Below are 25,274 nucleotides of genomic sequence, written 5' to 3' on the forward strand. Positions count from 1 at the left end.
AGTGGCCAGAGTGAGCAGCTCAAATAATGTCATCAGGGCCCCTCTCTCTTTCTCTCTCTGTCTTTCCATCACTCATCGCAAATTTCTTTTTCTATTAGGGTTTTGTTCTCAGACAGGCTGTCTTCATGTAGGGCCAGGACGACCCTGAAACTGGAGACTTCTGACTTTATCGGTGTCTTTGTTTTCAGGAAAGGACCCCTCCGTCTTGGTACCCTGTCAGTCCTTGAATATTGAAGAAGTCTTCTTGCCTGTCTCACTGCCTGACCCTGGACCAGGTCCCAGTTTGGATGGAGCCTGACTTCTCTCAAGAGTCATATACCCAACTCTGTGCTTTCAGAGGAAGGGTCCTAAGATGGGGAGGGAGGCTCTTTGCTAAAGACTAGGGCAGAGAAGGCAATGGCACCCCACTCTAGTACTCTTGCCTGGAGAATCCCAGGGACGGGGGAGCCTGGTGGGCTGCCGTCTATGGGATCGCACAGAGTCGGACACGACTGAAGTGACTTGGCAGCAGCAGCAGCAGGGCGTGTGTGCTAAGGTGCTCCAGTCGTGTCCCACTCTTTGTGACCCTATGGACCGTAGCCCTCCAGGCTCCTCTGTCCATGGGATTCTCCGGGCAAGAATACTGCAGTATGTTGCCATGCCCTCCTCCAGGGAGTCTTCCTGATCCTGGGACTGAACCCACATCTCATGTCTCCTGCATTGGCAGGCGAGTTCTTCACCTCTAGTGCTACCCAGGAAGCCCAAAGACTAGTGTGATTCTGTTACTAAAAGGACAAGAGGGGTGTTGGATGGAAAAAAGCCAAAACATGTGTTTAATCTTCCTTGTTCCCAGAGCATACACCTGTCTCTGCAGGTTTGTATAGAGCTGTTCTCCCATGATCTTGCACCTTTCAGGGTGTGGTTGAGATTGTACTTCCTCTGTAGACTTTTCCACCAGCCCGATTTCTACTCCCTTCCTTTTTAAGTCAGTAGCACATACCTGGACTTCTCATTTGGCTTTTTCATTTAGCTAGTATTGCCATTATTGTTATTTCCACTGTTACTGTAGTCTTCAGACAATTTTTTGGACATTCCGTTTTTTTTGTTTAGTATTGAAATGTCCCATGACTCTTTTTTGTGGGCACTGATAAATTTTTGGATGTGTATCTTCTTTAGTACAGGCAGCGCTGACTCATGATCTTAATGAGATGGGAATCTGAGGAACATCAGAAGACCAAAGCCATTCAGTGATTTTCTCCTGCCTTTCTGTCACTTTTTACTGTGGCTCAGTCATGGCAGACTCACCGGGACCCCATGGACTACAGCGCGCCACACTTCCCTGTCCTTCACTATTTCCCAAAGTTTGCTTCAACTCATGTCTGTTGAGTCCAGGATGTCATCCAACCATCTCATCCTCTGTCGCCCCATTCTCCTCCTGCCCTCCATCTTTCCCAGCATCAGGAAAGATGAAGTGCAGCCTTCACCTCTTGATGAAACTGTTTTCAGCAGTCTGCCTGGGGGTGGGTCTCATTCGCCATGGGCACAGGGTCCTGTGGACAGTGCTCCCTTTGGGACTGAGCAGCAGAAGATGTAAGGGATGCCCCACACCTTGCAGCTGAGGTTTGGGGTGTTCAGTCAAACCGCTGCTCCAGAAAGAGGTCAGAGAGGGCAAAGCACTGTCCTTTTGTTTATCCGTCTCCATGAGGCCAAAAACACAGGTCCAGGTTAAGGGCAACTTGAAACTCCACCCATGGCAAAATCCAATTATAAACTCTACCCTTAGTGAAATGCCATTAGAGGTTGGTTTTGCTTTATTTGAGATGCAAGCTGACAGTTGTGCCTGTGATGTATTCAGGAAGACATATCTATTAAAGATAGTCTAACAATGGGAGCACACTCAGATTTGCATTTTAATTCATTTTCCCTCAGTGCTGATATGCAGCTTATCTTTCAAGAACAGGCTTCCATCAACCCTGATATAAGTTGCTTAAGAATAATGCTCATAATCTATTAGTTTAATCTGTTCACATGAGAAGGGGAAAAAAAATTATTGCATGATGCAGAAGGTTTCAGGACCCTTTTTTTGTTTTTTTTTTGAGGATTTCCCATAACAGTTCCTTTCTGCTTATAGTTCTCCTTCTAAATAAAGTCTTAACAAGCTGAGGGAAGAGGTGTCCTGGCTTTTACTCAGGCTCAGACAGGCTCGAGTTCAAAAGTCCAGCTCCCATGTATTTCGCTTATGTACGCATTACTTAACTCGAGCCCAGTTTTGTTATCTGTGACGTGTATAACAATACCACCTTCAAAATGGGCTTTGATCACTACAGAGTAGGTATAAAAATTACCCATCAGAGGACCTGTCAGATAATAGATAGTAATCAATAATTTTATCCTTGTGGAACTAAGAAATCTGCTAAGATCTTTATGTCTTTCTGATACCTGCAACTCTGCATGTTGTTTCTCTTTTCTCTGTCACTCCCGAGGGAAGACAGTGTCCTTTCTGTGTATGGTGTATTAAATGTTGGATGGAGAGTGTGTCCCTGGGAGAGTCCTGTTTCGGTTTGTTCACTCTTCTGCACTTTCATTGGCTCTTTGACTTCTCTGTCTTGTTTAACTCCCTCTGGGCTCCTATGACCTTGATGTTTTCATAAAGGAAGATGGCTGGGCATCTGATGATACTGGGGAGTCAGGAGTGGGGTGATGGTGTGGACACTAGAAGAGTCTGAGAACCACTGTGGCATGCCCCAGTGTAAACTTAGAGATGGGGAAAGTGCCTGAACAGCAGAGAAGCCTGCTGATGTCATAATGGACCTCGTAAAAACTGTGTTTATCATCTTCTTTAGCTGCATTCTTATTTGGAGGGAAATGGACAGTAGGGATGATGCACAGCAGATGAATAATGCCAAGGAGACCACTGATCCCCAGACCATGGTCATATGTGATAACCAGGGCTCATCCTTAGCTGTCGGACAGTTATTCAATCACTAAGTCGTGTCTGACTCTTTGGGACCCCATGGACTGCAGCACGCCAGGCTTCCCTGTTCTTTACCGTCTCCTGGAGTTTGCTCAAACTCATGTCCATTGAATCGGTGACACCATCCAACCATCTCATCCTCTGCCGTCCCCTTCTCCTTCTGCTCTTAGTCTTTCCCAGCATCAGGGTCTTTTCCAATGAGTCTGCTCTTCGCATCAGGTGGTCAAAGTATTGGAACTCCGGCATCAGTCCTTCCAATGAATATTCAGGACTGATTTCCTTTAGGATTGACTGGTTTGCTCTCCATACTGTACAAGGGCCTCTCAAGGGTCTTCTCCAGCACCACAGTTAGAAAGCATCAGTTCTTTGGCACTCAGCCTTCTTGATGGTCCAATTCTCAGCTAGGGTGACAGATGGAATTTGAATGCGAGAGTTGGACTTGACAAATGTAGGAGACCAGTCTCTCCAATTTGACCACTAAGGACTAAGATGCGTTAGTATTTTTGTGGGGAAAGATGGGAAGGTGTGGAGAGTGATGTTGGAAGTCTTACCAATGACAGTTTAGACGGGCTATGTCAGGACTAGCTGAGTCCAAGGCTGCTGAGACCTATGTGTGGGGTCAGGGTATTAGGAAGGATGTCACTGCAGGGTTGAAGCCCATGAGATGATTGGAGAGGCTCTGAGCCTGGTGCTAAAGTCCTGCATTTGCCGTCTGCTTGTTTATTGTCCTTCCCTCAATTCCCATCAGAGCACAAGCCCCTGGAGAGCCGAGGCAGGTCAGCCTTGCTCCTTGCTTCCTCTCCAGCACCTACGCCAGGACTCAGCATGCAATAAATCTGCAGTAAATAGCTGCTGGGTGAGGGTTAATAAGGTCATTTAGGAATTATGGGCTTTTTTTTTCTCCTCTGAACCCGTTGCATGCACCTCTGTGCCTAGTCAGCATGAAACGAACATTTGTTGATTGCATTGTATATGTCAAAGCAAAAATTAAAAACAAATTTAAAAAACGCTGTAATACTAATGCATGTGGTGCTTATTACCTATGGTATAGGGCTGTTAGCTTCCCTCTCCCTTTTTCTCTCCTTCTCTTTCCCTCCCTCTCTCTCTCAATAGGCAAAACATATGGGGGATTATTCTGTATATTCTCTTTCATAACAATTATACACATATTAAGGACAATTTCTGCATCAGCATATGAATGTGTAACATTTACTTCAAGGCTTTATAGTCCAGCTGCATCACAGTAAATTTAAAGCATCCCCTATTATTGGGTATTTAGGTTGCTTCCAATTCTTTGCTCCTGTAAGTGGTTCAAGCCCTTCTTTAGAGCTCTGCCTCACTTATGACCTTGGACTCAATCTTGAAGTGTGGTTCTGCAAAGATGGTGGCTTAGTAGGTTAAACTTAGAACAAATATCGCTGCCTTTTGATGGGAAGGCTTCCCTGATGGCTCAGTGGATAAAGAATCCACTATAGTACAGGAGATACAGGAGACGCAGGTTTGATTCCTGTGTCAGGAAGATCCTTGGAGGAGGAAATGGCAACCTACTCCAGTTATTCTTGCTTGGGGAAATCCCATGGACAGAGGAGACTGGCAGGCTACAGTCCATGGGGTCGCAAAGAGTTGGCTGAGCCCTGAGCCCTTGTTAATTGACTTGTTTGACCCAACAGTTCAACTCAAGGTGCCTTTGGAAATATCCTGCTTTATGTCTTTGAAAAAGACATACTGCACAGTGCTTGAAGCTCAGGAGCAAGGGTAACAAGGATGCCCAGATTTTAGACCTCAGTCTAGTCGAGAGCATAAATAGCTTATGGAAATTCTGGAAAAGAGAAAACCAACTTTTGGAATAGCAGAGAGGCTGCCTGCCTGTTGGAATAGGAGAGAAGCTATCTGCATTTTAGGATGAAAGGCAAAGAAAAAAAAAAAAATCCAAGAACCAGAGGGAGTAGGTAACTTGGTGTTCTTTTCTAAACTTTTCATTTTGAATTGGGGTAAAGCCGATTAACAATGTTGTGGTAGTTTCAGGTGAACAGCGAAGGGACTCACCCGTCCATATATGTATCCATTCTCCCCTAAACTCCCCTCCTATCCAGGCTGCCACATGACGTTGAGCAGAGCTCCCTGCGTTATGCAGAAGGTCTTGGTGTTCTTATTGTTGGTAAAGCTTGTCCCACCTCGTTGTGGATAAACTATGTGACTAAACCAGCAAAAATTCATTTTCCCGCAGTTTTGTAGGACAGAAGCCCAACATGGGTCTCAGTGAGCGAACACCAGTGTGTCGGAAGAGCTCCTTTCCATTCTCCAGGCTCTAGAGGAGAATACTTTTTCTTGCCTTTTCCAGCTTCTAGAGATGCTGCCCATATTCCTTGGCTTGTGGCTGCTTCCTCCATCTTCACAACTGAGGATATATTAATAGCATCTCTCTGTGCCTTTCTTCATTAGTCACGTCTTTCTCTGACCCCAGCCAGGAAACATTCTCCGCTTTCAAGAACCCAGGCGATTACATCGTGTTACATTCCACGATAAGCTTCCCATCTCAAGGTCCTCAACGTAACCACGGCTGGAGAGTCCCTTTTGCTTCTTTGTTTTTTAATCAACTCTTTTTTAATTTGATTTGCTCACCTTTTTTCTTTTGCTTCTATTTGACCATGCTGGGCCTTAGTTGCAGCACACAGAATCTTCTATCTTCCTTATGGGAATGCAAAATCTTTTAGTTGAGGCATGTGGGCAATAGTTCCCTGACCAGGGATTGAACCCGGGCCCCCTGCCTTGGGGATGTGGAGTCTTAGCCACTGGACCACCAGGGAATCCCCAGCAGAGTCCTTTCTGAATGTGTCAGGTAACATGTTCACTGATTCTAGGGATTAAAAGATGGGTGTTGGGGAGCAAGGGGCACGTGATCCTGCCCACTGCAACTGCCAACAGCAGAAGAGCGCCTGCACAGAGTCAGCTCTCAAATATTTGTGGAAGGAATGAATTGGGAGTATTTAAAGATCACGTGTCTTTAAAATGTGGATCAGGACACCCAGCAGGTGGGTGAGATCTTGGTTTATGTTATGCATTTTATTTTTTAAACGCATGCTCCCAACACTGAAGGGGGAATAAACAAAGCAAAGCAACAACAAACCACAAATGGCTTCTTTACTGGCTCTGCAGTGGGTATTCTTTCTGGATGTTTACTTCTCGGTTACCCAGATCTCTTGTTCCTGCCGTGGCATAGAGCAGCAGTTATCTCTGTTGTACAGAGTGAACCCTAACTAGCCTTCATATCAGAGTCTGCTTTTTTTTTTTTTCACTAATTATGTGCCTGAGGAAAGCTCTGCCCCTTTTTGACTCATTAACCTTCCATGGAGTGATTCACAGTGAGCTCCAAGCCTAGGAAAGCTTTAAAAACCGTGTAGATTTTTGGCTTGGCAGCAGTGGGCTCTCAAGACCGCATCATTTTTTTTTCTTGCTTCCCTGATAGCTCAGTTGGTAAAGAATCCGCCTGCAATGCGGGAGACCCCAGTTTGAGTCCTGGGTCGGAAAGATCCACTGGAGAAGGGATAGCCTACCCACTCCAGTATTCTTGGGCTTCCCTTGTGAGTCAGCTGGTAAAGAATCCGCTTGCAATGCGGGAGACCTGGGTTCCATCCCTGGGTTGGGAAGATCCCCTGGAGAAGGGAAGGGCTACCCACTCCAGTATTCTGGCCTGGAGATTCCATGGACTGTATAGTCCACGGTGTTGCAGAGTCGGACTCGACTGAGCAACTTTCCCTTTGACTTTCCCTCTCACTGGCGTCCATCAGCTCGTAGTTGGGGAACCACCTGACAGGCCACTGGGATGTCCTGGCTCGGTCTGAACATCCTTGAGTGGGTACCATCTTGTTGGTGTTTTGCCTTGATTGCTTGGACTTGCTGATTTGTTGTTTCAGGCTGAGGGTGGAGAGAATGAGAGACCACACCTTGCAGTCTCTACTGGTTTACCCAATCGGAAAGCAGAGTGTGTTAGGTGTTCAGAATCAAGACAGATGATCAGCCACAGGAGCGCCAGCATTGGAGGTCTACTCTGAGACTTTATTCCCTTCAGGAAATGGTTTGGGGGACTTCACGGTAGTCCAGGGGTTAAAGAATCTACCTTCCAATGCAGGGTATACAGGTTCAATCCCTCGTCAGGGAACTAAGACCCTGCATGCTGAGGGGCAACAAAGTGCTCACGCCACAAGTACTGAGCTCTCACACTGTAAGGAAAAGACTCTGTGTGCCACAACTAAGGCCTGTCAGAGCCAAATAAGTAAATATGATTTTTTTAAAAAAAAGAATAAAAAAGGTTTGGAATGTTAGCACCTAGGGCTCTTAGTGGATGAGTTCATGTGAGTATGTGAGCTACAGTTTTGTTCTCTTTTTGCATTCTTTTGTTTAAAAGTTCAAACTGATGAGCTAAGCTCAGAAACCCTCTCAGCCAACCTTAGGATGCCTCTGAAAATAGTTGGAGGTAATCACTTTTCCAATAGGTCTAGTGATTAAAAGGAAGGCTCTGGGACCACAAGGACAGGGTTACAATCTTGCCCCCGCCATATGGTAGCTGTGTGACCTTGGGCAAGCAACTTAACTAATCATAACCCAATCTTTTCTTGTTCCCTTCACCATAAAGTGATAATACAAACCATCCCTATCTGCTAGAATGCTTATGAAGATGAAATGAGTCAACACAGTGGACGCACTTAGGACTATGTCTGATATACATAGTAAAAGCTTGATAAAGTTTTCCTATAATTCCATGACTACTACCAGTATTCAGATAGCCAACATCTAACTGAAAGAAGGTGTTCAGGGTAGCCATTGAGGTAAGAAAAAAGATCGTCTCTTCTGAATAAATATTGTCTATAATATGTCCCTAGAAACACATTGTCTGCAAAAGATGTTAATAGGAGTTCTGAGTTACAGGGTACCACAGTCATAAATATTTAGGAAACTTCTTCTCTTGGAGATTTATGATACACATTCGTATTTTAACATTATAGGTTCTGCTAGAGTATGAAGTAGAGAAAGTAATTTGAGTTTGTTTAATTCAGCTTGTCCCAATTGTATTTGACCACAGAACCCATGGTGGGGGTGGGTTTTTGTTTTTTCTTTTGTTGTGGGTTTTTGTTCTTTTTTCTTTTTTTTTAAGTGGGGACTTGGGAGGCTGGGCGGTGAAGATGATTGTTATTGCTGTGTGTTTCTTGTTCATAGCACCAATAATCTAGAAACTAGGGTTTTCTCTCTAGGGCATACTGTGGGAGAGGGATCCCCAACCTCTGGGATCTAATCTCTGATGATCTGAGGTGGAGCTGATGTAATAATAATAGAAATGCAGTATACAATACATGTAACACACTTGAATTGTCCCCACACTATCCTCCCCCCCAACTCTGGTCTGAGGAAGAATTGTCTTCTACAAAACTGGTACCTGCTGCCAAAAAGGTTTGGGACCACTGCTTTAGAGCCTGCTTTAGGATCAGTTCAGCTCAGTTCAGTCACTCAGTCGTGTCCGACTCTTTGCGACCCCATGAATCACAGCACGCCAGGCCTCCCTGTCCATCACCATCTCCCGGAGTTCACTCAGACTCACATCCATCGAGTCCGTGATGCCATCCAGCCATCTCATCCTCTGTCGTCCCCTTCTCTTCCTGCCCCCAATCCCTCCCAGCATCAAAGTCTTTTCCAGTGAGTCAACTCTTCGCATGAGGTGGCCAAAGTACTGGAGTTTCAGCTTCAGCATCATTCCTTCCAAAGAACACCCAGGACTGATCTCCTTTAGAACGGACTGGTTGGGTCTCCTTGCAGTCCAAGGGACTCTCAAGAGTCTTCTCCAACACCGCAGTTCAAAAGCATCAATTCTTCAGTGCTCAGCCTTCTTCACAGTCCAACTCTCACATCCATACATGACCACTGGAAAAACCGTAGCCTTGACTAGACAGACCTTAGTCGGCAAAGTAATGTCTCTGCTTTTGAATAGGTTGGTCATAACTTTTCTTCCAAGGAGTAAGCGTCTTTTAATTTCATGGCTGCAATCATCATCTGCAGTGATTTTGGAGCCCCCAAAAATAAAGTCTGACACTGTATCCACTGTTTCCCCATCTTTAATGAGCATATGGATATCTGATTAAAATACAGATTCTGGGACTTCCCTGGTGGTTCAGTGGTTGGGACTCCACACTTCCAATGCAGAGTGCATGGGTTCAAACTCTGGTTGGTGAACTAAGATCCCACATGCTGTTCAGTGGCCAGAAAATTAAAAAAAAAAAAACAAAACACCAATTCTGATTCAGTAGATCTAGGATGAGGCCCGAGAGTCTGCATTTCTGACTTGTTCCTTGGAGATGCTAATGCTGCTGGTCCAGAGAAGGCACATTGAATTAAAAGAATTTCAGATGACACAAAGTGGACATGTATGGGGACCATCAGAAGTGTTTATAGTTATCTATTGGAGGAGAGCTGAGAAGGCAATGGCACCCCACTCCAGTACTCTTGCCTGGAAAATCCCATGGATAGAGGAGCCTGGTAGGCTGCAGTCCATGGGGTCGCTAAGAGTAGGACACGACTGAGCAACTGCACTTTCACTTTTCACTTTCATGCATTGGAGAAGGAAATGGCAACCCACTCCAGTGTTCTTGCCTGGAGAATCCCAGGGATGGGGGAGCCTGGTGGGCTGCCGTCTATGGGGTCACACAGGGTCGGACACGACTGAAGCGACGTAGCAGCAGTAGCAGCATTGGAGGAGAGAACTCTCAGCCTTGACTACACACTAGAACTACATGGATGATTCAGGAAGGAAAACTGTTATTAGCACCCCATCCCTAGACATTCTGATTTAACCAGTATGGAGATGGATCCCAGGTGGTTTTTTGTTTGTTTGTTTTAAGTTTCCCTAGTAAATCTAATGAAAGGCAGGGTGGGACACTGCTGGTTTAGTGGGAAGGGGTTTATTTTGGAGTCAGATAGCCTGGTTCTAAATCCTAGTTCCAAATCAGCTATGGGACTCTTAGTCATTTAGTTAAATTTTCTGGGTCTCCATTTCCCTATTTGTACAAGGGACCATAATGGTATATAACCTCAAACAGTCTTTGTGAGAATTAAATGATCTGTTAGTGAACTAAAAGCTGAGTTTCTAACACATGGTAAGGGCCCAATGAATATTAGCTATAATAATAGTTATTGTAATGCTTATTGTTGTTGTTGTTCAATCACTAATTCATGTCTGACTCTTTGTGACCCCATGGACTGCAGCACATCAGGCTTCCCTGTCCTTCGCTATCTCCTGGAGTTTGCTCAAACTCATATCTATTGAGTCAGTGATGCTGTCCAACCGTCTCATCCTTCATCATCCCCGTCTCCTCCTGCCCTCAATCTTTCCCACCATTAAGGTCTTTTCCAGTGACCCGGCTCTTTGCATCAGGTGACCAAAGTATTGGTACTTCAGCTTCAGCATCAGTCCTTCCAATGAGTATCCAGTGTTGGTTGATTTACTTTAGGATTGACTGGTTTGATCTCTTTGCAGACCAAGGGACTTTCAAAAGTCTTCTCCAGCACCACAGTTCAAAAGCATCGATTCTTTAGTGGTCAGCCTTATTTATAGTCCAACTCTTACATCTGTATATGACTACTGGTTAAACCATAGTTTTGACTGTATAGACCTTTGTTGGCCAGATGATGTCTTTGGTTTTTAACATGCTGTCTAGGTTTGTCATAACTTTCCTTCAAAGAAACAAGTGGTTTTTTTTTTAATTATTATTTTATGACTGCAGTAGTTGACTATTATTACTGTTATTTGGTAATGGAGAGTTTTAGGTCATTTTCTTCCTTTTTAAAAATCTGCCTGAGATACTGTGTTGGTCATAAGCTAAAACCAAATAAACACATATTTAATTTTCTTCATCAGTGTTAACACTGTTATATGTCTGTTGGGTACACATGTCGTTACCTGAGGAAAGCCTGTTTGTAGCCCAAGCTGCTCCAACAGGCACTCACTTAGGCTGTAATCCCCATAAGAACCTACTGATTTTGTTTATTGTGGAATCCCCAGTGCTTTTGGTGTTTGAACTGAGTAATTGATGGTAACTATTCCAAGTGGAGATCCATCAACTTCTGCCTGCACCCACTGGATTATTTTAGTGCCTGAAAATGACAAGATAGTCACAATAAAGAACTGAGTGGTGCCATATTTTGGATTATTTACTCTAGTCTTTTTATCAAGTGTTGGTTTCCTTTCTTGGTTCTATAACTACATGACTGAATCTCATTTCTTGTTTTGTTTAAAATCAACTATGTTCTCTGCCCTCTTCCACTATTCCACTCATATACTCTCTCAGACTAAACAGCTCTCTCTTTTTCTTCCCTGTCTAGGTTCCTTCTCCTTTGCCTTCCAACGTACACCTTACTCCCACTTGGTTGGTAATCATTATCGGCTTGCTTATATAAGTCCTGGCTCTAACTGTAGCTGATCTCTTTCATATTGAGCTAATTGTGTGTAATTTGGGGGACAGAAGGGACCATCTGTGTGGTTTTAGCTTCTTATAGTATCATGTGAATAAAAGTGCTCAATAATTTTCGCATTGTTCCATAACGAATATTTGTCATATTCAAATTCAGCAGCAGTCTTCTAAGATAATGTAGGGAAGTCAATTCCTGGCCTATTTCTCCTTCCAGGGATGAAGGAAAACAAGACCTGTTCCCGTGCTCTCCTCCCCTCCCTGGGCCCGTCATCCCAGTAAGATATAGAGATGCTCAAGAGAACATTTGTGAAAGAACTCGACAGATGCCCTTGGAGAGAAAGCATTATTTTACTCGCTGGTGTTTAGAATATCATGAGAGTTTGAATTACGAATGAGCACACCCAAGCACGTAATCGGCTAAGAACACTTGCAGACTCATTGTGGACACTACTCACAGGCAACACTGTGCAGCTCCAATCCCTAGAGCCATGGGGATTGGCGACCCCAGCTACATCCATCTAATTCAGGAAGGACTTGAAATAGCTCCTGCGTTTTCAGGACTCGAAAGAAACAGAGCTGTTTCACATTTACCCTGAAGATGGAGCCATTTAACACTTTGGATACTTTATGATTCTAAAATTGATAACTTTGTCACTTTGAGACTGTAATGTTTTAGGACCTGGTTTTTCCCTTGAATAGGATGATTGCTTTCCTAATGAACAGAAATAAGAGTGTTATGAATATTTGGTTATGGGCGTGAAAATCTGGACATCAGCCTGTGACCTTGCCCAAATTTACAGAGGTTACTTTTTCTTTTTTTACCTTCTCTTCCTGGCATTTATGAATTCAGGAAATTAAGTATTTATTATTTTCCAAACATGTTTAGAATCCCCATCGTTGATGGCTTGCTACAAAGGCAAGCACATTTAAAAAGCAATGCTAAAGGGGGGATATGTCTATTTCAGGTGCCCTTGTATTGATCACAGGGTTTTCAGTGAATATAGAATGTTTGAGTCATAAGGATCATAGAGGGTGTCTAGTCTCCCTTCTCATTTAAGTCTTATTTAAGACGTTTATTTATGTACTTTTGTTAGTTGTCATGCTGGATTAAAATATCTGTGTTTTACTTACATAACTCCCAGATCTAACCTTAATTGCACTCTTGAGCAATGACTTGTCCCTTTTCATCTGTGAATGAAAGTAAAGTAGATACAGATTGGCATTTTCTGTCCTAAGGAGCCCTCAGTTTTCATGACTGAACACCTTCTCATAAAGAGGACACAAAACAGGAATTCCCTGGTGGCCTAATGGTTAGGATTTGGCATTTTCACTGCTGTGACCTAGGTTCAATCCTTGGTCAGGGAACTGAGATCCTGCAAGCCATGCAGTGAGGGGAAAAAAAAAAAAAATTTAAACAAACGATCTTATAAAAAGGGACAAAACCCACAGCAAATTAGGGGCCAAAATATCTCACTTGGAGCATGAATTGCCCTGATTGAGAAGGACTGAAGAAACACAGATGTGCTATCCCCAAGAAGCCATCTGGACATTGTCGTAAATCGGGGTCAGGTGAGACATGGTGCTGTGTACTTGGGCACACACTGGAAGAGTGGCTGACTTACTATTAATACAAGGCATTGCAGCGCCTGCAGCTGCAGGCAGAGGCCCGAGTAGAGCAGGGCTCCAGTAAAGCCAGCCTCAGGCAGCTCTCAGATCATCAGATGAGAAGTGGGGACTCCTTGGGAGCTGCTTACCCCTTCACGTGTTCAAGGCTGAGGCACCCAGGCTCTGTGATTACGACACAAGGGTTGCCTTTGGTGGCTCCGCCACTTCACTTCCTGGGAGGGGCTGGAGCCCGGTCCCTTTTCTCAGGTCACCTGTGTCCACAGCTGGGGTCATGTGGTTTTGCTGGTAGGTTTAGTCCTCGGAAGGACCAACCATGACCTTAGGAAGAATCTTAAGTGCTGGGGCCTCATCCCATCTTGGGACTCTCTGGTGCCTTGGACATGGACCCTCCTTTAGAGGCTGAACCCCAGCATCCACTTTTATCTGACAGTCTGGAGCCCCAACTCAGAGCCCTTCCGGCTGAGAGGCTGTGGTCTACTACCTAGTACTATGTCAGTTTCACCACGTGTGAGGCTTCCCTGGTAGCTCAGACATTAAAGATCTGCCCGCCCTGCAGGAGACCTGGGTTTCATCCCTGAGTCGGGAACATCCCCTTGAGAAGAGAATGGCTATCCACTCCAGTATTCTTGCCTAGAGAATCCCATGGCCAAGGAGCCAGTCCAGTCTGACTCTTTGACTCTCTGCCAAGAGGCAGGTGCATTTGTAGGACAACAACAGCAACAACCATTATTGCAGCTGTTATTACTTCTCCTCCTCTTCCCCTACTGTCTTGTATCATTATTGTTATTATTTTCAGATATCTATTGTTATGAATCAGTTTAGCCCCAAACTTGATGTATCAAAAACAGAACAGCTTCAAATGCATAGTTTCTGTAGGTCAGGAATTTGGGAGCTGCTGACCTGGGTTTCCCATTTTGTATGATACTACTAGGTTTTCTGGTAGATATCCTTTATGAAGGTGATGTATGTAATTCTTTCTCTTCCTAGATTGTTGAGTTTTTCTGATCATGAAAGGATCTGGGCTTTTGTCAAATCCTTTTGTTTTGCGTCTGTCAAGATGATCATATGGCTTTGTCTTTTATTCTATTGCTATCACATGATACACTGACAAATTTTCATATGTTGTGGTTGGTTGAAAATTCTTCTTTATGTGTTGCTAGATTTGGTTCGCTACTATCTTCTTGGGAATATTTGCATCTGTATTTATAAGGGATCTTGGTCTATAGTATTCTTGTCTTGTGGTTTGTTTGCTTTCCATGTTGATGTAATGCCGGCTTCACTAAATGAGCTGGGACGTGTCACCTCCCCTTCTTTCTGAAGAGATTGAGAAGTGTTGATGTTAATCCTTCTTTAAAATTTTGATAAAATTCACCAGTGGAGCCATCTGGACCTGGGTTTTGCTTTGTGGAAAATTTTTTTGCTCATTAATTCAATTTCTTTACTTGGTATGGATCTATTCAGAGTTTCTCTTACTTTGTTTTCGTAGTTTATATCTTTCTGGGAATTTTTATATTTTAGGCTATCTAATTTTTTGAATGCACAATTGTTCATAGTATTCCTATATCCCTTTATTTCATTCCTTACTCAGATTTTCTGTTGTATTTTTCATTTGCATACTTTGATTCTTAGAGTTTTTTCCCTTTAGTTCTTTGAACATACTTATAATCATGTCTTGAAATCTTTGCCAGCTAAATCCAACAGTCCAACATCTAATGACAGATGGTATCTGTTAACTACTTTTTCGGTGAGTATTAGTCTTAATTTCTTGATTTTTCACGTGTCTTATAATTTTTTGTTGGAAAGTAGATAATTAGATAACATTATAGTCACTCTGAATTGATTTTCCCCAGATAGTTATTGTGGTTGCTTATTCTCTTGTGTGTTTCTTGTTTATATAAACTTGCCTGGACTAATGCTCTGACATCTGTCCCCCCCATGATAGGTGGCCACTGATGTTTTCCTTCAGTTCTTCTTCGTGTTCTGCTTCTCTTGTTTTTAACCTTGGTTTCCAAGGTGTTTCTCTATTGTCCATGTAGCTTAATGGCCCACCAACACTTGAGCTTAGGCTGTGTTTGAATACCTGCAACAGCATTAAGAAAGCTCTTGTCCTCTGCTGACAAGTCTGTATGGATCAAAGACAGTGAATCCAGCATTCAGACCATTTGCAATTCTTCCCGAGTGTTTACATTCTGCTGGGCCCTTTTGTATCACCTCCTCCGCGCACTGCCTTGGGATCCATCGGGAATATGTAAATAGCTTGGACCCTCTCCAGTCTTAATAACCATGTATACAGTCACAATTTGGAACATGCTTGCCTTAGCCGCAACCTCAGGCCAGGAAAGTCACTGCCTCTTCCACATTTTCCACTACTGAGAATATCACTTCTACCAGTGATGTGACTTGATGCATAAGTCATTGCCCTCAATCCCAAATCGTGTGAGCCCTTTTGGCCATGACAGCAAAGCTTCCAGGACTCACAGCCTGCCTCACCCAGGCAGAGCCTGCATGGCACCTAGCAGATCTGAATGAACCTTTTAATGTCATTTGAAAGTGAAAGGGGCTCAGCTGTGTCTGACTCTTTGTGACCCCATGGACTATACAGTCCATGGAATTCTCCAGGCCAGAATACTGGAGTGGGTAGCCTTTCCCTTCTCCATGGGATCTTCCCAAACCAGGGATCGAACCCAGGATTCCCACACTGCAGGTGGATTTTTTACCAGCTGAGCCACAAGGGAAGCCCAAGAATACTGGAGTGGGTAGCTTTTCCCTTCTCCATGGGATCTTCCCAAACCAGGAATCAAACCAGTGTCTCCTGCACTGCAGGTGGATTCTTTACTAAGCTATCAGGGAAGCCCAGGGTCATCTTATTGGTGGTGGTAGTTTAGTTGCTAAGTCATGTCCAACTCTTGTGACCCCAAAAACTGTAGCCTGCCAGGCTCCTCCATCCATGGGGTTCTCCAGGCAAGAATATTGGAGTGGGTTGCCATTTCCTTCTCTGTTATCTTATTAGCCATGTAGTATAAGATTTCATTGAAATTTGTTTATATTAATTGCTAATTTACCAAGGAGGATTGCAGGAAGAAAGGAAACCCAGAAATGTCACATTATATATAATCTCACTTTATATACATTATTATATATAAACATATATATATATATAAATTGAATTCAGTGACAGATATTGTTGAGCACTTACTCAAGTCTTGGCAGTCTTTTAGAAAATAAAGATGTAGTGTGAAAAAGCAAAAGCCAAAACTGAACCAAAAAGCAAAGTTCTCTCAAGAAACTTACATTCTTTTAGAGACAGGGGTGAGGTGTGGGGGTCACAGACATATACATAAAAAAGAAATAACATATGGTACCATGAAGAAAAATAAAGCAAGGTAAGGAGGTAAAGAATGTGCCTGCAACGCAGGAGACCCAGGTTCATTCCCTGGGTTGGGAAGATCCCTTGGAGAAGGAAATGGCAACCCACTCCGGCATTCTTGCCTGGAAAATACCATGGACAAAGGAGCCTGGTGGGCTACAGTTTCTGGGGTCGCAAAGAGTCGGACACGACTGAGTGACTAACTCTTTCACTTTCAAGGAGAATAGGACGTGACGGATTGGATGAAGGATGCTGTTTTGTACAGAGGTGTGTATCTGAGAATGCATCTCTGATAAGTGACATGTGTGTGGAAATCTGGAGGTAGTGAGGAAGAGTGCCCCTGTGGGTATCTGGAAGGAACAGGCAGAAGGCACGGCCAGTTCAAAGACACCTGGATGGACTGTCAGATTCACAGCAAAGAGGTTAGCATGGGGTCACCTGGAGCAGAGGGAATGAGAGAGACGGGAGTGGTCCTGTGTGGCATCAGAGAGTTAGCAGTGGGTGGGGGTTAGATCCTCTAGGGCTTTGAAGGTCATGGGATAGACTTGGGAATTTGCTGTAAGCTAGACAGGAAGTCACTGGAGGGTGTTGAGCAGAGGGACAGTGTGACATGACGCACATTTGAAAAGTCAGACTCTTGATGTTGGGTAGAGAATAGATGCCGGACAAGATGCAGGCAGGAAATCCAGCAAAGGGAGCCTCGCAGCCATCCAGGTGAGAGATCGCCAGGGAGGTGGCAGTCCAGGAGTGAGGACTGGTTGGAGGCTGGATGTATTTAAAAGCAGAGACGTCTACTTAGGTAGTGCATGCCAAAGAGAGAAATCGATGGTTACTGCAGTTATTTTAGCCTGTTCGTTTCAAAAATGGAAGTGCTATTTCCAAGATGGATTGCAAGAGGAGCAGATTTTTAGAGGGGGAGGGGGTGGGGAAGGAGGGAAGAAGGCAGGGAGGGGAGGGAGTTGAAGAATGGGAGATATTGGAAGTTCATTTTTGAACATATTCTGCGTAAGTCACCTATTGGATTTTCAAGCACAGAGGTCAAAGAGACCGTTGGCTCTTTGAGTCTGGAGGACAAGGACGGAGCTTGGGTCGGGATGGCAGTTTGTGACTCTCCATCCTAGAGATGGGGTTTGACACCTTTAGACAGAACAAGATCACACCCTCACACCCATCCCTGTGTGCACATTCCATAATATATGCGACAGAAAAAAAAATCTCCTGTGACTCCACTTCCCCTCCATCTGCCACCCAGTTTCTCTGATCTCCTTTGCACGAAACCCTGAAATAAAATGTGTCTGTATTTGCTCTCAGTTTCTTCTCCTTCCAGTCTCTCTTGACTTCATTCCAAAGAGGCCTCCCTCCTGCCCAGCTTCTGGGTGATCTTATCCCATCACCAGGCGTTCGATACTGACAATAAGCTGATTATCTCCACTTAACAATGAAGAAACTGAAGTTCAGGGAGGTTAAGGCCATTTGAGTATTCAGTAACAGAACTCAAACCAGAGCCTCGCTTTCCTGTCCCCAGCCTGCCTTTTGTCACTACATCCTAGGTCTTGAGGACAAAATAGAATGGTGTTTGCAAACAGTACCTTGGAAGGTACGCTTGATGGCCAATTTACACTGAACATTTTAAAAATCCCTCATCATTATGTAACTAGAATACATCTCACCCTGATAAATGTATGCGTTTAAATGGTTCATGTCTATTCTCCTGTAAGAAATAAAGCTTGTATAAAGACTGTGGACTTGTTGCTGTGTTGCCTTAAAACATGATAGTTTCTTAGAAATCACTTAATCTTTTGACAATGTATGATAATGGCCTGCTTGGAGAATATGAGAGTAGGAGTTAGAATTCTTTCCTTGACATCCTGAAGAATAGGGCAAGCAAGAGGCTTTCAGAGAAGGATGGCAGGATGTGTTATTTTCCTTGGAGTCCCAGACAGGCAGACCCACATCTTCTTTCTGGCCTAAATAGCTGTGACTTAAAGTCGATCTCATATTATTATTTCTCTGCCTTCCTTGGATATTCATTACTTGCCATGGAAGGGGAAAGTTCTCCCAGAGGATTTGAAAAATATTTGTCTTGACGTGATCATGTCTTTGTATGCATTTGTCCTGACGTGATCATGTCTTTGTAGGCATTCATTTGTTCTGAGATCCTGTACACAGGACGGAGAAATGCGTTAGCGATCAAATGTGGTGAAATGCTTTTTCTTGTTCATCAGTTCCTTGTGGTAGGTCACCAGTCCTGTATAGATGAATTCGTTCAAATAATTGATTTGAGTGATGGCTTGGGGTTAGAGTGTGATATTAGGGGATGATTTTTCTCCACAAGGGAATTCAGACTGAGTTTGAGGAGGTAGAGGGTGTGAATTGTCAAAGAGAAATCTGGAAGGAAGGGGCTGCTACATGCAGAGGCTCGGAGGCAAGATCAAAGACATTGTCCATGAGATTCTATTAGGATCTCTACTGAGTTGAAGAGAGGACTGCGTGAAGAGATGCTGAGAATAGAGATGATTTTGATGGGGCAAGTGAGTAGGGGATTTGAGGTCCAGGAGCAGAACTGGAACTTGCCTCTAGTTTCTTGTTGAAAGCAGAGTGATGGAGAGATTTTCTTGGTGCCTACCAGGTCCTGGGCTGCAGCTGGACGGATGAGGGTGAGGGCAGACTGGAGTCAGGAGGTGTGGAGGAAGCTGCCGTGGCCATGGCTGTGTCTGGAGATGGTGCTGAGCTGATCGAGATGATGGGAGCAGTGCGTGTGGCGCGGTTGGTGCTGATGGAGACTGAGATCCAGGACAGATCGGCCTTCCGAGCTGTCAGTGCTGATGGAGACTGAGATCCGGGACAGATCGGCCTTCCGAGTGCTTGATATCAGGCTGCAGCATTATACCTTGGTGAAGGTGGGGTAGCCTGGGTGTGCAACAGCCCTGAATCGGGACAGCTGAGTCTCCACTCTAATACTGTCATGAGTCAAGATCCTGGCATGTCGTTGGATGTTTCTGCAGCTCTCCTTCTTCAGCTAGTAAGTGTTACAGGTGAACTATGTTGATTTAATAGCCATCTGGCATGCACCCGTTATTATGGATCAGTTAAAACTCTGCCTGCCAGTGCAGGAGACATGGGTGGGGAAGATGTTCTGGAGGAGGAAAGGGCAACCCACTCCAGTATTCTTGGCTGGGAAGTCCCATGGACAGAGGAACCTGGCGGGCTACAGTTCATGGTGTCGCAAAGAATTGGACACAACTGCTCACGCGCACACACACACACACGCACGCACACACATGCACACACACAGTTCAGCAGAGAAACACCTTTAGGGTTGGTTCACAATGAAAAAACTGTTCTCATACTTTGGCCTAAGTGCTTTGGTGGGGGAAACATAAGATGCTGTGGGGCTACTGATAGGAGGTCAAGGAAGGTACTCTGCCTTCTCAGTGAAACCACTCCAGCTGGGTGAAGGAGCTTCAGTCGAGAGAAGGGTCGGTTTAGGCAATGAGAGAAGGGCAGTAGAGGAATGGTGTTCAGTCTAAGGTGACAGCGTTGCAGCGACCTGCCTGTGTGCCCGGCGAGGAGGAGGAGGGTGGGGAGACTGAAACGGGAAGGCAGGAGGCGGACGGCAGGCATCATCTCAGCCACCTTAAATGGGGGAGTCTTGGGGGTGCCTGTGAATAAAGGGGTCGTGTGATCCTGCATGCGTTTAGAAGATTCCACCTGCTGTTTTGTGAAAAGCACTGGAAGAGCCCAAACGGGAGTTGTGTATGCATCAGTGGGTAGACGTTTGTAGGAATGCAGGTGGAAACCTGATGACGAGAGGTGCCAATGCACACGTGCACAGCACATGGACTTGATTCACGTTTAAGAGGTGAGGGGTCCCTTGCTTGGGGCCTGCTTGGGTGTTTTGGCAAAGTGGGCAGTAGTGGAAGGGTGGGCGGAGGAAGAGGAGGACATCGGTAGTGTTAACTCGTGGGCACACGCTGAGGATGGAGAGAGCTTTCCTGTCTGGACCTGGGACCTTTTATTTATTTGTTTTATTTTGGCCCTGCTGGGTCTTTGTTGCGGTGCGCTGGTTTCTCTAGCTGGAGCTCTCGAGTTTAGGTGCCCCAAGGCATGTGGGATCTTAGTTCCCAGACTAGAGATCAAATCCCAGTCCCCTGTATTGAAAGGCAAATTCTTAACCACTGGACCACCAGGGAAGTCCCTGGATCTGGGTGCCTTTTAGAATGTTACTAATATTAAGGGTTTTAGGTACGTGTGTGTATGTGTGTTTAATCTGAACTATTCTTATTATGCCATAAAAAAGCTTTCAACACATATGTTGCCTGAAATATATATGTATATGTATTTTTTTCTTTTCTGTCTCACACACACATCTGAAATGAAATACAGTGAAGCATCAGCAGTGGTTATCTCAAGGAGGCAGACTGTCAGTGATTTATTTTAATGCATCCCTCTGTTTGTCTAATTTTCTACCATGAGAATTAAAGTTTTTACTCTTCAAGACCAAGAAACAATTAAAGGTTTGAGAAGAAATATATCTGCCACTACTGACTTTTGTTTTAGCGAAAGAAGATGGCATAACACAAAACACAGTCTTTATAATCCTGGCTGGCAATTTCTTCCCTGAGGTTATTGTCTATTTCAGACAAAGAAAAGAGGTGTATGATCCCAGAAACCTTCAGCTGTGAAGAAAACAAAACAGAGAGCAATATATTTTGTCCCTGCTAGTATTTTCTGCTAACTCCTTGTTTCTCAGCTACCCGAGTGCCATCAACTTCAGTAACTAAATTAAAAACTATAAAGCTGTGAACGAAGAAATCTTGCAAGTAATGAGCCCACATTGCATGAAGTAGAGGAAGAAATATATATAAGGAACATAGGATTATGGTATGCCTCATCATTCTTATCCTTAAATGCAAATAAAAATGTTGCACACTTGCCTGATGCTGAGATGTGAAGTACATCCAGTTCATTCTTCGCCAGATATATCAGTTTTGTGTTACCCAACATGTTGGGTTAAAAGTGCAATTTGATTTTCTTTACCAAGGGATCTGAAATAAAAGGAATTAGGAGGAAATTTGGTGAACCAAAAGTTAGTGAGACCTCAAGCCCAGTGCAGGGCTTCCCAGGTGGTACTGGTAGTAAAGAATCTTCCTGCCAGTACAGGAGATGCAAGTTCGATCCCCGGGTCAGGAAGATTCTGTGAAGAAGGAAATGACAACCCACTCCGGTATTATTGTCTGGGAAGTTCCATGGACAGAGGAACCTTTCAGGTTATGGTCCGGGGCTGGGGGGGTCACAAAGAGTCGGACATGACTGAGAGGCTGAGCACACATAAGCACAATGCAACATGAAGCCAGTCAGTTCTGAAATATTCAGACACCTCTATTTATCTAACCTGCGATGGACCTTGGCGCAGATTCTCAGTCTTCCATGCTGTGTGTGGTTTCAGATGACCTCTGAAAAGTGCCTGTGGCACCCTACACCTCGGAATGCTTCCATTTTCCATCTGTTGTCATGCCGGTGTTTTGTTCACCAGCAGCTGTCAGATGGGTATTATAATGAATGCGTTCATAGCAAATGTTATAAAGCCGAATATAACCAGTGCTCAGGATGAAGCCGACAGCACGGTGCTTACAAAGAGACTGGAAATGGGCCTCTCTAGTCTGCATCAGGAAACTGGCTTGAAACAGTGTCTCACAGGCTGGTTTACAAGGACCTGTGTTTGCCAACTCAGAATGAATCTTTCCCTAGTTGATGCAGAGATGCTTGCTACCTGGCTACAGGGAACTTCAGTGGTTTCTCAGAGTAATTGTCATTTAGCCCTTTCAGAAGGGCTGTGCATCACAGACTTAGAAAATGAACTTATGTAATTGCCCAGGGGGAAGGGATAGTTAGGGACTTTGGGAAGGTCATGTACACACTGCTTTATTTAAAATGGACAACCAACAAGGACCTACTGTATAGCACATGGACTTCTGCTCAATGTTGTGTGCCAGCCTGGACAGAATGGGGGTTTGCAGAGAATGGAGACAAGTATATGTATAGCTGAGTCCCTTTGCTGTTCACTTGAAACTTCCACAATATTGTTAATCAGCTATACCCCAATACAAATGTTTTTGGAGTTAAAAAAAAGGTCGGGGGGGGGGTGCTGTGCACGTGGATTAGTCAAGCGTGTGCATATTTTCACATGCAAACAAGTCTCTTTTTGCATGTGCTAAAATGTGTATATTCTTAAGTCTCAGGGTGGGTGGGGACTCATTGTTCTGGCCCTGAGTCGGCTTGGGGTGGGGTGTTAGGAATGCGGGAGTTTAATAACCATCTCCCCCAGTTGCTTGATGCCCTTGTAGCAAAACCACCCTTGGAAGAGTCCTGCTTGCGCCTGTGTGCTCTCTCTGTGTACCTCTATTGCTTATTTATTTTTGAATTGCCCACAGGGAAAAGTGCAGTTAGCACCAGCAGACTCTCTCAAGCACTGCCAAATAGTCCCCGCTACCCTCTCGGGCAGGAGGGCAAGTTTGAGCCCTGAGGGAGGCAGAAGGATCTGGGCAGTGCCTGTGGTTCTGACCTGGTATCCAGGACTCTGGTGCTGTTAATCCACCTGCACCCATCAGGCCTGCTGAAGCCTTGGGAGACAGCCTGGCTGAATGAGCACTCAAAGTTCAGGAATGTGGCTCGCTGTCCTACTTGCTGAATTGTCTGGGATCATTTTAAACCATTACCTTGTACTGATGGAAGTGGGTCCAAAACACTGCTTGTTGCATTTACTCAGAAGCTTAATTCGCCTGTTTTCCAGGAGTTTCTCTTGCCATTTGTGGTTAAGGTTAAGAAAATCTCACTCCTGAAGTTTATATATACCCCTGCTCCAAACTGATGTACCATGTTCTTTCTTCCTATGAAATGAAGAAGAGGAATGTTTTGTGAGTTGATACTAATAATATGTGACCCCATGGATTGTAGCCTGCCCGGCTCCTCTGTCTGTGGGATTCTCCAGGTAAGAATACTGGAGTGGGTTGCCATTTCCTCCTCCAGGGGATCTTCCCAACCCAGGGATCAAACCTGGGTCTCCCACACTGCAGGCAGATTCTTTACCATCTGAGCCACCGGAGGAGCCCCATTAATATATGGTTTTTTTTTTCCCACTCAAGCTCAAAGAATAGAGTGAAAGCTATCACAAGTCTGCTGCATGGATAGACCTGGAATATATGTTTATAAAGTCCTCCAGGCATTTTCCTGTGCTTCATAGTCTGCACATGTTCAATTAGCGCTTGAATAAGCGAATGAATGAATGAACAGTCATCTGAATGAGTTCACATTGCTTTGATGTATCATTTAGTGTCTTTGATTGTACAGAATTTATATATCAAAATCAAACAGAAGGCGAGTAATGTTCAGTATACAATGTAGGTACTATACTGTATAGTATTTGTATAGTATCTATAATATAATCTATAATATTATAATGTTAGATGTGCAGGTTCTGGAGTCTCATCACCTGTGTTTGAGTCCTGCCTTCATGTAACTAACCAGATGACCTGGAGCAAATGATTTAATTTTCTAAGCCTTTGTTGCTTCCTTCAGAAAATTAGAATGATAAAAAGATCTTCCCCATAAGTCTGCTATGCAGTTTAAATGAGAAAATCTGTATAAAGCTGTCAGCACTCTGCCTGTAACATACAAGCCCTCGATGAATGGTCAATGGCGTCATTATTATTACTGGCCTAACGTTTTCCTTCCAGTGAACGCACACCTGTCAATTTCCCCCATCAAAGATGTGGCTTGACTTAGTTGCTGTTGGCTCTGCCCTCAAAATCACTGAACCACGTGCTACTCGGCATATTGCACAAAATATGGTGCTCGGAATATCATGGCTTATATATTTTATCTTGCTGGCGAAGGATTCTAAAAGGTTTAAAGCTTAAATCAGAGCCCACATTTACGCCGAGTCTGGAGAAGGCACCATATGCCTCTCCATCTTGTGTGTGGTCCCACTGCAAGGGAGGAGGAATGACAACATACCTGGGGCTCCAGCCAAAACTTGAGGCCGACGGCCGAAATCCAGATCCGGGCAGCCTCCTTGCCTCTCCCGGTTCTGTCTGCCTGTGCCTTTGACCTTGGCAGGCAAGGTCTGAGCAGTTCCTCTTCGCTTTCTGTCATTAATCACTCCTAAAGCATCTCCTGAACAGACAGCTTGGTCGGATTGAGTAATGTGCCTGTGTTTTCTCATCTGATACAAGCCCGAGCTAGACTGGAGTCACCTCCACTGGTGAGCGTGGGTATCAGGCTAGAGTGGGATTTTCCAGCAGCGTCTTACCTGAAAATATTCTGTTAATTGGCTGTTAACATTGCGCTCCTGCTACTGTGCTGCCTGCAATTATGACCTATTGTTTCAAGCTTTCCACTGCAGCTGAAATTATTGCCGAGGAGGGGGAGGGGTGACATTTACTTTCACTGGAAAATGAGGCCCGGTTTTGACTTCGAGAAGGTAGAGGTGACACGTGGCAGTGCCTCTCAGCAAGTGTATCACGGTAGGAAATACTAACCATGCCCTGCTGTACAGTCGCCATTTATTAATTTTTTGGATATTTATTTGTCTTTGGCTGTGCTGGGTTTTCGTCTCTGTGTTTGGGCTGGTTGCGGTGCGCAGGCTTTTCGTTGTGGTGGCTTCTCTAGAGCACGCAGGCTTCAGTGGCCGCTGTACGAGGGCTCGATAGTCATGGCCACAGGCTTAATTGCCCCATGGCACGTGGGAACTTCCCGGACCAGGGACTGAACCCATGTCCCCTGCATTGCAAGGCCGATTCTTTACCACTGGACCACCAAGGAAGGCCCAGGGGCCGTTTATTTTTACAGTTATGGGTGTACCACTTAATAC

At 44.6% G+C, this 25,274-nt stretch overlaps 1 protein-coding gene across 2 annotated transcripts in view; it reads left to right on the top strand.

Annotated features, from left to right (window-relative positions):
* Nucleotides 1–25,274, top strand: part of RBFOX1 (RNA binding fox-1 homolog 1) — a 1,681,944-nt gene that overhangs the window by 133,748 nt on the left and 1,522,922 nt on the right. The gene's annotated exons all lie outside the window — the stretch shown is intronic.

Source organism: Oryx dammah, unplaced genomic scaffold (assembly GCF_014754425.2).
Source record: "Oryx dammah isolate SB20612 unplaced genomic scaffold, SCBI_Odam_1.1 HiC_scaffold_2, whole genome shotgun sequence".
Classification (NCBI taxonomy): domain Eukaryota; kingdom Metazoa; phylum Chordata; class Mammalia; order Artiodactyla; family Bovidae; genus Oryx; species Oryx dammah.